This window comes from Melospiza melodia, chromosome 13 (assembly GCF_035770615.1).
Source record: "Melospiza melodia melodia isolate bMelMel2 chromosome 13, bMelMel2.pri, whole genome shotgun sequence".
In the NCBI taxonomy this organism is placed as follows: Eukaryota; Metazoa; Chordata; class Aves; order Passeriformes; family Passerellidae; genus Melospiza; species Melospiza melodia.
The window spans coordinates 22700992-22712217 of NC_086206.1; the positions used below are offsets into that span (position 1 = coordinate 22700992).

The 11226-nt window shown below is 54.4% G+C and overlaps 1 long non-coding RNA gene across 1 annotated transcript; it reads left to right on the forward strand.

Moving 5' to 3' along the window:
- Positions 1–709: 709 nt before the first annotated feature.
- On the forward strand, positions 710–8041 carry LOC134424471 (uncharacterized). The gene is made up of 2 exons (XR_010029425.1): positions 710–1167; positions 6932–8041. It is a non-coding gene; the product is annotated as an uncharacterized LOC134424471 (long non-coding RNA).
- Positions 8042–11226: the final 3185 nt, after the last annotated feature.

Below are 11226 nucleotides of genomic sequence, written 5' to 3' on the forward strand. Positions count from 1 at the left end.
TTCTGGAAAACATTGCTCTTGGGAGAGCCCCCCATGCAGCAGGGCCTGCCTGAGGCCAGGGGGCTGCCAGCTTCAGCCAAGGTGCTAGTGGCCAGGCAGCGCTTGCAAGAAGCTCTGGAGACCCCTTTCTCCAGGACACAGGGCTGCTTGTGGGTATATCTGAGCAGCAGAAGGAGGATGCTGCTCTCACCTGCATGCAGGACCCTTGGTCATGGCAGGGCAATCCCCTGCCAGCAATGCAGAGGAGTTTGTATGCTGCATTTAAACCACCAAGCAGACCAACTCCTAAGCTGCCTGGGCAGCATTTGCTCTTGCCTCCCCATCCTTAGCAGGGCAGGAGCCATACAGTGCCTGCTGACTGTGCCTTCTCTGCAGCATCCCTGAGGAGTAGCAGGGAGAGCGGCTCCACGCTGGGGTCAACACTTGAGCCTTGTCATGCTGATGCTCCTTGGTTGACAATTGCAATTCTTCCCTGCTTCCACCTTGTGCAAACACCTTAGAGCTGGAACACCAAGAAATTAATATGCTGAACCCTTAGAGCTGCCCCTGTTGAGACGGATGGACAGGCTGTGGGGTGCCTGAGCCCCTTCTGCTCTGCTCTGAGGACAGCAGACACAGGGGAAATGCCTGAAGAGCTCAGCACGCAGCTGCAACAGGAGCTGGGTGTTTGGTTACTGGTTAGAATAATTTTGGTCTTGCTCAGCTGCTCTTTGCTTCCCTCACTGCGGGGTCTGACACCCCTCCTGTGAGCAGAGGCAGGTGCCCCAGCCAGCAGGGTTTCTGCTTTCCTGAGCTGGACACGTCTGCCTGCTGCGGGCAAGCATGTCAAATCACACCTACCATATTGGCTTCCTGTCCCCAGAACATCAGATTTTTGCAGCTAATGTGTGGGGGGTGTCTCCTCCTGCCAATCCCCACCCCCAGCAGCATCAGGTCTGTGCTGTTCGGGGTTTTGTTAAGCCGTTTAGTATTAATTGATTTTTTTTTCCATTTTTTCTTTCTTTCCCTGGGCGGGTCAATAGCTGGATGCTCAAGAGCAGAGGATCTATCAACTGCAGACCAAGCAGAGAGAGAGGCAGGCAGACCTGGAGCAGAAATGCAGCCAGAGCATCAGCTCAGCCAGGACCTGGGGGCCAGCCACCAGCTACGGAAGGGAGCTTGGAGCAGGTAGGAGAAGACAGCAGTGCACTCGAGCTCAGCAGCCCAGGCTGAGAAGGGAACTCTCTTTGCTGCATTCATAGCAGTAATAATAATCTGCTGCTCTTGTTTACATGGCAGCATAAGGAAGGGCTGAAGATGTGACAGTAGAGTCTGTCACCTCCCGGTGAGGAGGGGAGATGGGAGGCAGCAGGGAGATGCTGCAGCTCTGCTGGCTGTGAATGGGCAGTGGGATTTCAGTGGCTGTGGGGGTGTGATGGCTGTCATGCACAGATGTTGTGGGTGTTGCTCTGCTGCTGACCTTGGAGAGACAAGAAGAGGATGGCCACAAAAACACTGCCTCAGGGCAGAGGTGTCCTGGCTAGTGGTGACATTTACATGCTGTGAGCCAGGAGATTAGGATTGCTCAGACCTGTTCAGCCATGCTGCTGTGGACAAAACCCTCAGCTTGCTCCTGGACATCAGGGTGGGAGCACCCTTGTTCCTGCTGCAGGCCTGCTGGGCAGCCTGTGCCACTCTACCCCGTGCTGGGTCTGTTTGCCCCTGCCCTGCCACCCACCCCTGTGTTTCAAAAGCTGTAGAGTCAGATCCCTTGCTCAGTGTGCGCCCCTGTGTGTGAGCCTGGCTTGGGAAAGCACATTGCTCCCTCCTGTGCAGCCATCAGGCTGTCTGCCACATGGCAAACAAGGATGAGGAGAGATGGCTGATCCTGGAAACCTGGGGAACTCCTGCTGCTGCACACTGCAGCATTACCTGCTTAACCTGTGATCCACTTGCCATTCCCTTCAGCACCACACAAGCCATTAAAAAATGTGTCTATTTTAACAACTTGCTAGTGAAATATGCTTGGGGTTCTGGTAGAATAAACGAGGTACTTTTGACGTTGGAGCACCAGGTATCAGCATATTGGCTGCTCAGCACTGCTGGTTTGCCTAAAGCAGCTCAGAGCACAGCATTTAAAGTAAGTTGGGTGTCCCCCTTATTAGTCAAAGTGGAGACATTTTGTTTCATTTGATGTGGTGATGAAAAATATATTCCTATGAATATGTTCATATATCTGTATCTATTCTATATCATATATGTTCATATATCAATACATACATTGCAGTATATATGAACACAATGCACTGATTACATTTATTGAATTTGAAGGAAAGTTACAAGGTGTTGTCCTATTTACTCGCACGTCATCCATTGTTCTGTGTGTGAGGAGTCAGCCCAGTATGCGAGCTGAGCTGTGCGTGGCAAGCCCGCATTCCAACTGCCCAGAGTGAAGGTGGGAGCAGGATGTGTGTGCCTTTGTCTGTGTTTGTGCATGGTGGCAGATGGATGAATGTGGAAGAGGGTCAGCATGTGCCTTTGTTTTGTTATGCATATGCATATGGATGATTGTGTGTTGATTTGTGCAAAGACAGCAGGGCAGGGTAGGAATGATACTCTGCTTCTTCCTACTCCCTTCCCTTCCCTTCCCTTCCCTTCCCTTCCCTTCCCTTCCCTTCCCTTCCCTTCCCTTCCCTTCCCTTCCCTTCCCTTCCCTTCCCTTCCCTTCCCTTCCCTTCCCTTCCCTTCCCTTCCCTTCCCTTCCCTTCCCTTCCCTTCCCTTCCCTTCCCTTCCCTTCCCTTCCCTTCCCTTCCCTCTATGGTTAACCTTAAGTCTCTGGCCAAAAAGAAAGGAGTATTCTAAGACAAAGGACAAAACCCAAGGGAAACAAAGTTGAGACCATATTGCTGCTGCATAGAAAACTTCATTAGCCCTCCTGGCATAGTAGTCATGAGAGAAAAAAGCCCAAAACAGTAGGAGTGACATGAAGGGACTGACTGCCAGGGGAGGATGTCATGCATTTGCCATCTCTTGATGTCTTCAAGCCCAGCCAAACGCCTGTCTGAAGCTATCTTAGTCAGAAAAGGTACTGATTTCAGAGTAACAGGGAAATTTTCATGACTGTAGGTACTGGAGGTCAGGCAGCCCAATCCCTTCCTGCTCACCCCGGGACTCTGCAGGAAGGAAATGCAAAGGAGGATCACAAGAACATGATGCCATTTGTGCTCTTGGATAGGAGTTCACACCGGCACTGATTCATCTGGCTACATCGGCATGCCACAGCATTACTCAGCCCCTCAGGTGGTAGATCTGTCTGGAAGAGGCCAGGTCTGCTGACCTTATATAATTTATTCCTTTTTTCAGATGTTTAGCAGCTGTCCCCAGTCTCCAAGGTATGACACAGCCAGGTGGTCCTAACCTTGCTGAATATGTGCGGCATTTGCACCATTTTTCTCACAAGATCTCACTGCAGTCTCAGCTGCTGTAGCTCTGTTCCTCCTCAGGAATTAGGCTTGGGGCTGTGCTAGAATAAAATCAGATGAAGATGGAGAGATAGATCTGTGGAAACGTTTGTTTAGTGCCCAGGAGCAGCCCGAAAGGCAAACTGACTGTTAACAATTATGAAGAAAATAATGGAGAGCAGATCACAGTTCTGCCAATGAACAGATTCATAGTGAAAGCTGCACTGTGATTTCTATATGAAGCTCTGTCTGCCTCTCTCAAGAAAAAGATTTGGAAGTGTTTCAGAGAAGACCAACAAGGATGATCAAATACAAAGAATATTTTCCATGTGAGTAAAAAGTGGATAGTCTTTTTAGGCTGGAAAAAAATAGACTGAAGGGGATTATAGTACCAAGTTTAGCAAATAGAGGTTGCCTGGAGTATGATTTCTCATCATCCCTTCAATGTAAGAACCAGCAGCACCCCATAAATTAGCAGGTAATAACAAAAAGAGCAAAAACCAGGTATTTTTTTAATATTGTGCTGTGTCAGACTGCTTCACACAGGGTGTGGTGCACCCCCAAAGCTCATATGTATTAGAAAATAAATAAAACATTTTAATGGGAGAAAAATATCCACTAACATTGATGGAATGCCAGAGCCCATTTTTGCTTCCGGAGCCCATGGGCTGCGGGTGGCTGAGGCTGGCAGAGCGTTCCTGGAAGCACTGTGGGACCTGTGGCCTCTGTACCCCAGCATGGATGCACCAACCAGACTCCAGGAACCAATCACCAAATTGCACTGTCTTGTCCTAGAACAAGCCACCAGTGGAGAAATAGAAAACAGGTTTTTGTAGCTATACTGAAACATCACAGTTGATTTTAAGCCTCTTAGACAGTATAATACTGACTGCAAGTTCCTGCTGAGGGCTATCGACTCCAGCCCGTGCCAAGCTGCAGGGAACACCCTGTGCCATGGCTGCGTGTGATGGAGCGCGTCTCTGCACCAACAGCGCGACTGACTCAGATCAGAAGCCAGCTTCCTAGGACTTCCCACCAGCATCCTTTCACACTGCCATCCAGCAGCAGAGATCTGTGCATCCATGAGGTGGCAGGCACCAGAAGACAGCATCATCTTCAAGCCGCACAGAGGGATTAGTGCAGGCTGGAAGCAGCCCCCCGCTGCCCTGTGTGCAGGGTGGGCTGTGGGGAAGGAGGGGGCTTGCACTGCAGAGGTGGCTTTCCCAGGTCGTGTGCTTGTAAGCAGACAACGTGGCAAACAAATTGAATGTTGTAGTGTAACTCCTAATCTAGTTCTTTTGAGGCGCCTGCTGTTGTGCTGCTGTGGTGCTAAGGAAAGTCTGCATGATGGAATGCAAGGCTATACCTTAAGTACTTCAAATTAATTGAGAGCAGTAGTGTTTCATGCAGTGGGACCACATGGAGGCCACTGACTATTTACAGTGCTGTGGGTAAGAGCTGCAGGCAGCGTGGATGGTGTGGGCAGGACGGGCAGGACGGACGGTGTGGGCCATGCAGACCGGGCACCGGAGCAGCAGCTGACAAAGCTCAGCTGTGTGGTGCTGTCTTGTTACTACTTCAGGCAGCATCTCTGCTTCGTCACACACTTCCTATTCTGCGACACACCGCTCTCAGCAGTGATTCAGCAGTCACAGATTCTCCATCTTTTTATCAAGGTTAATTCCCCATCACCATTATTTTTGCATACCTTCTACTGCAAGAATGAAGAGGCCAATATTGAGCAGCAGTGAATGCTCAACCAGCATAGTAACCAGCCAAATTCCATATTAGCAGCATGGTTTAAATACCCAGCCTGCTTCTACATGGTGATCAATGACACAGTGGAAGGGAGTGGAAGGGGCCCCTGCTCCAGTTGGGTAATGCTCCCCTATTTCTGGACTTTGTAAGCACAATATCAAAATTACAAAGCACAACACTTTCCATTTCTTGCTATCATTTTGAATTAAAGACTTTCTATTGAAGACACTCACTTCAAAAACCAGCCAGGCACTTTCTAATATCAAGCAAAATGCCTGAAGAATAAATTGCTCCTATCAGAAATAAAGCATTTTAGTTCTGCCAGAAGCAGAGAGATCTGTGTTTGTAAGTCCCTCCAAAGGCAACTCCATCTTTCCTGTTTTCCTCTCATTTTCTTTTGATGCACGAAGCCTGCACATTGCAGTGCTGTGATTGGATTCAGCTTTGGAGCAGTGTAATTGTAAATATTCATTGGAATCCAAGCTAGTTTTCCCAAGTCTTTCTTAAAAGCTTTGCAGTTATACAAACAGCCATGGCTCTGCATTAGCCTCACAGCCTGGGGACTGCCTATTCCTCCCCAGCCCCAAAGTCCGCTCTGTCAGAGGCTGCATGGAGAGAAATCAGCCTTGCCAACCATTTTAATCAATGCTCTATTATTTTCTTTATTCCGTCTTTAATGACTGTGCTGTAGAGCTGGCTCTCAGATACAGGTATCCCGTAGGGCTCCTCACTGGTGTCTACAAAAATAACATGGCTCAGCTTGGCTCACAGTTGCCCTGAGTGTCCTGGCCATGTATTTCAGTCCCTGTCTCTCTGCTGATGTTGACAGGGTGTCTGTGAACGGCTCTGAGTCCTGGTATGTGGTATACAGTACATGGTACACGTGGTACAGGGTACAGGGAATTATGCCTGTGACCATTCCTCCCTCCTCTGTGAATGCTCTGTGGCTGCTCTCCTACTGTGGGGCAAGGCAAAGGCAGCAGACTGCTACAGCCCCTGAGGAGCTGAGAAAAGCTCTGTCCCTCAGCCAGAGCCTGCCCTTGCCCGTGCCAGCCCTGCACAGCCAAACTGCATGCTCCAAGCAGATCACGCTCTCCAGGTGGTCTCTGACTGCAGCCATGTCCTGCACAGCTCATTTGCAGAGCAGCACATGTAAGAAACTGCACACAACTATTCTGCTGAGAAGGGAAATTGAATCCAAAAGTTCTGATAGCATATCTACACTCCTATCTCTGCCTCATCCACTCATGTGTTCCCCACCATGGGCGGGACTCTGGCCAAAGCCTGTGGCACAGCAGAACATGTAATGCAGATGGTGGGATTGGAGCCTTCATCACCCAGTGACCTCCTCCAGGCTCTGCTTGCTCCTTTCAGCATGTGTTACAGCCTCCTGGCACCAGGCAGGCTGGCAGTACAAGGGAAAACACAGACGGAGACTGTGGTGGGCTCTGGGGAAGGGAAGGGAAGGGAAGGGAAGGGAAGGGAAGGGAAGGGAAGGGAAGGGAAGGGAAGGGAAGGGAAGGGAAGGGAAGGGAAGGGAAGGGAAGGGAAGGGAAGGGAAGGGAAGGGAAGGGAAGGGAAGGGAAGGGAAGGGAAGGGAAGGGGGGACCCTCTCTTTCTGCTTCATGTCTGTGTCCCCATTACCTCCTGCCCTTTGGATGTTCTCCCTGTGTTCCCCAACACCAGTCTCTTTCCATTTACCCAGCTCTCTCTGATTTTTGTCTCCCCCCAGGCCTCTTGCTTTTTCTTGACTCCCACACAGTGCTGCCGTCACTGCTGGCTTGGAAGGAGGCCCCAGAGCTGCTGATGTGGCCGTCCAGAGGCGCTATCCCTCTTCCAGCAACTCAGTGATTGTAATTGCAAGAACCACCAATGCCTTGTGTCCTGTGACCAGACCCAAGCAGCGCTTTGCTTTCATTTGCTCTTTCCATTCTCCAGCAGAATTTCTACTTCCTGCTGATTTCCATTTCTTGGTTCCTTAGAGAACACATGACAGGTCCTCCAGAGCTTGTGTATGCCCTTAACCCACAGAGTCAGAAAACGGAGATGCAGTTGTCAGAAGCAGCAGTGGGGATGTGCCGCGATGGTGTGAATACACAGCAGCACCAGCAGCGGGCAGGAGGCAGCCCCAGGGGCCGCTGCACACCTGCGGGCTCCCTCCTCTGCCCGTCTGCGCCTGACCCTGGGGGGAAGTGCTTAAACACAACCAGGCCAGCCCTGGGTGGCCTGCTGTGGCAGGGGCAGGACAGGGGAATGAGCCAGGTGACCCGGTGTTTGACCAGCGGCAGCGGCAGGGCTGGCTCCTGGGTGACTGCGCTGGGAGGGCCTCCTCACGTACCAACACTCCCCACCACGAGGTTTCCTGGGAACATGCGGTAGCTGGAGGAGTAGAGCTGGGACGCTCTGGGATGTGTCATGGCCTTTCAGCTTCCACTAGAAAGACAGCAGGGCAGAGCAGGTCCCGACCCATTATTGCTACTGTGACTGTTTCCCCCCTCTGTTTTTACATATCCAGTTTGTTCTCTCTCCCTTCCCTCTCCCTAGAGCTGCTGTGGTTTTTAATAAGTATTTTTCAAGTAGCTGGCTGAGACCCTCGCAAGGATAATGAGATCATTCGCACTGCAGAATGCAGCGCCCTGCAAGTCCCGATTGCTATCGCTCCCGGTGGACTGCGCCCACAGTGCCTGTATTTCTGTCGCTGTTCCTCATCCCAAACACAGCAGCATGCCCCGGGCAGTACCGGATGGGATCGGCCGGGGTACGGCTCCCTGCCAACACCATGAATTGTCACTGGAACCGCTCAGAAATAACCTTTAAGGCTTATTAAGATTCTACCGACGGAGACGATGATCCCGCTTTCCCGTTCATGAATCCCATCCTCAGTTCAAGACCTGCCAGCGCTCCGCCTGCCCCGGGTAGAGGCTGAGATGCGGCGGGAGCAGCGGGCAGACCCGGCACGGGCACTCCCACCACCGGGCACCCCTGCTCCGGGCAGCCCCGGCCCGGCACTCCCTGCACCTGCTCCCCCGGCACGGGCACCCCCATCCCTGGGACAGCCCCGCTCCGGGAACCTCGGCTCGGCAACGCCGGCCGGGCACCCCCGGCCCAGCCCCGACCGGGACCGCGGCAGAACAAAGGTGCTGGGCGGTGCTTGGGGCGTGCCCGGGGGGTGCTTGGTGGTGCAAGGCGGGAGCCCAGACGGTGCTCGGGGATGCTCGAGGGGCGCCCGGAGAGGTTGCTCGGGGGACGGCCGTGGGGAGCGCCGGGGGATGCTCGGCGGGCGTCCGGGGGTGCTCGGGGCGGAGCCGCCCTCACGGGGAGCGCCGCGCGGGCCGAGAGCGACCCCTGCCGGGCGGGAACGAGGCGGAGCGGGGCTTGTCAGCGCGCATGCGCGAGCCGCCGCTGCAGCCCCCCGGCACTGCGGACCCCCGGGGAACCCCCGGCCCCGCTCCGGTCACCGCAGCTCCCCGGGCCCCGCTCCGGTCACCGCAGCTCCCCGGGCCCCGCTCCGGTCACCGCAGCCCCCCGGGCCCCGCTCCGGTCACCGCAGCCCCCCGGGCCCCGCTCCGGTCACCGCAGCTCCCCCTCAGCCCCGCTCCGGTCACCGCAGCTCCCCGGGCCCCGCTCCGGTCACCGCAGCTCCCCGGGCCCCGCTCCGACCACCGCAGCCCCCCGGGCCCCGCTCCGGTCACCGCAGCTCCCCGGGCCCCGCTCCGACCACCGCAGCCCCCCGGGCCCCGCTCCGGTCACCGCAGCCCCCCGGGCCCCGCTCCGGTCACCGCAGCCCCCCGGGCCCCGCTCCGGTCACCGCAGCTCCCCCTCAGCCCCGCTCCGGTCACCGCAGCTCCCCCTCAGCCCCGCTCCGGTCACCGCAGCCCCCCGGGCCCCGCTCCGGTCACCGCAGCCCCCCCTCAGCCCCGCTCCGACCACCGCAGCCCCCCCTCAGCCCCGCTCCGGTCACCGCAGCTCCCCCTCAGCCCCGCTCCGGTCACCGCAGCCCCCCCTCAGCCCCGCTCCGACCACCGCAGCCCCCCCTCAGCCCCGCTCCGACCACCGCAGCTCCCCCTCAGCCCCTGTCCATCACTGCTGCAAGGTGCCCAGAGCAGCTGTGGCTGCCGCATCCCTGGCAGTGTCCAAGGCCAGGCTGGACGGGGCTTGGAGCACCTTGGAAGGTGGAAGGTGTCCCTGCCCATGGCAGGGGTGGTACAACATGAGCAGATGGGGAGTCCTGGCTCAGGGCACCAGCAGAGCAGTGAGGACCTCGTTAAAGGACCAGCATCTGTGTCTGCTTTGGGATCAGGGGCTGATAGGTGGACAGAGCTGGAAATGTGCCATCCGGACTTGGTTCCAAGTGGCCATGGATGGCCCATCCACAGTGTCCAACTTGCTCTGCCAAGGGGTAACCATTTCTCTGTGCTGAACTCCAGTTTCAGTTTGGTTTGTGTCATCTCACAGACATCAGACCGGGGTGCACTTCTGCCTGCTGATACAAGAGCCTTGTCTGCTCTGTTCCCACTTTCCTCTTGCATTCTGATGTGTGACCAAACTACGCCTTGCTCTGCACTAAACCCCTCACAGAACGCCACTTGAGTTGTGCAGTGCCCATGACTCCTTCTGGAGCCTTTCCTAGAGCTCCGTGGTCCCCCTGCACCATGAGCACCAGCAGCACACAGGTTCCCACAGCCATGAAGGGCCATGCCACCACTGCAGCTGGATGTTTGGCCACACAAGCAGCCACCAGTGTGTCCCACATGATACTAGGATGTGCCAGTGCAGCAGCTGCTGCACGAGCTGCTTGTGCATTCGTGTAAGTACAAACACCTTAAGTCATGTCTTCTTTGGCTCATCTCTGTGAAACAGGGATCACAGCATTTGTTTTGCAGAGGGGCCCTGCAATTTGGTTCATGAATATCAAGTGGTTTCAGCTCCTGTGATGGAAGATACTGGAGATGGACAAAGGGGCACCAATGGCCTAAAGCTGATGGAGGCCCAAGCAGTGGTCTCACCCAGCTGCTCTGTTTGCTAATCCAAGTGTGTAATCAGCACATACGGGCAACGTGTTGGCTTGGGCTGTGTCACACAGCAGCTCAGAACACGCTCACTGTGAGCTCATGCACCCCAAGAGGGGTGATTGGTGTCTGCACAGCCACCAAGGATGGGCGACGTGCAGGGGAGGACAGAGCTGGTGGTGGCATGATCACGAGATGGGTGTCATCAACACACAGCCATGGCACAGAGAACATGCAAACCTCCTTCCACCCCAGCCACTCTGCCCTCCAGCTCTCCTGAATGAAGTCCCAGCTTTGTTTTTCTGATTTCCATTTTGTATCCTAAAATATTCACTCCAAGTTCCGCTTGACAGACATGCCTAATCTAATCTCCATGTCTGCTTTCTAATTTTCGCAGCCAGGATAAAACAAATTGGCTGGCGTTAATTGCCTGTGCAGCGGCCTGGAGCTCTGAGCCGTGATTTACGAGCTTGGAGCAGGCGCTCTGCAACACATTTTTCTTAATTTATTTTTAATGAGTCTCTCAATTAATTTTCTTGGAAACATCTTAATGATGTTGGAGGCGGATGTTAATGAGGTTTGTAGCAGCACCTCATTTTGCATATTTTAATGTACTGAATGGCATGAAGCAAAATCCTGGTCCTAAAACAGAAAAAACCTCAAGACTGGAAAGGATTCCTGGGCTGACATTGCTGCCCTGGCTTGAGGCTGAGGCACTGCATGGGCTAGTTGGTGACTTTGAACATTGTCAGGCTGAAGCTGGGTGAGCCCACAGGGATGGCAGGACCCTGGCAGCATGGGGAGGGTGAGAGGCCATGCTGGGTCATGGTTGGTGGCCAGACACTTCTTAACAGATGGAGTGAAAGCCTGGATACAGAACCTGGGCACTGAGACCCCCATGCTGGCATGCCCCGTGTTGTGGGCACCCCATTCCCTGCACAGCCCTTCTGAGCAGGGGCTCTCCAAGACCCAGGGCTGGGCTGCCTGGGGCTGATGACTGCGGGGTGCTCGGGGTGTC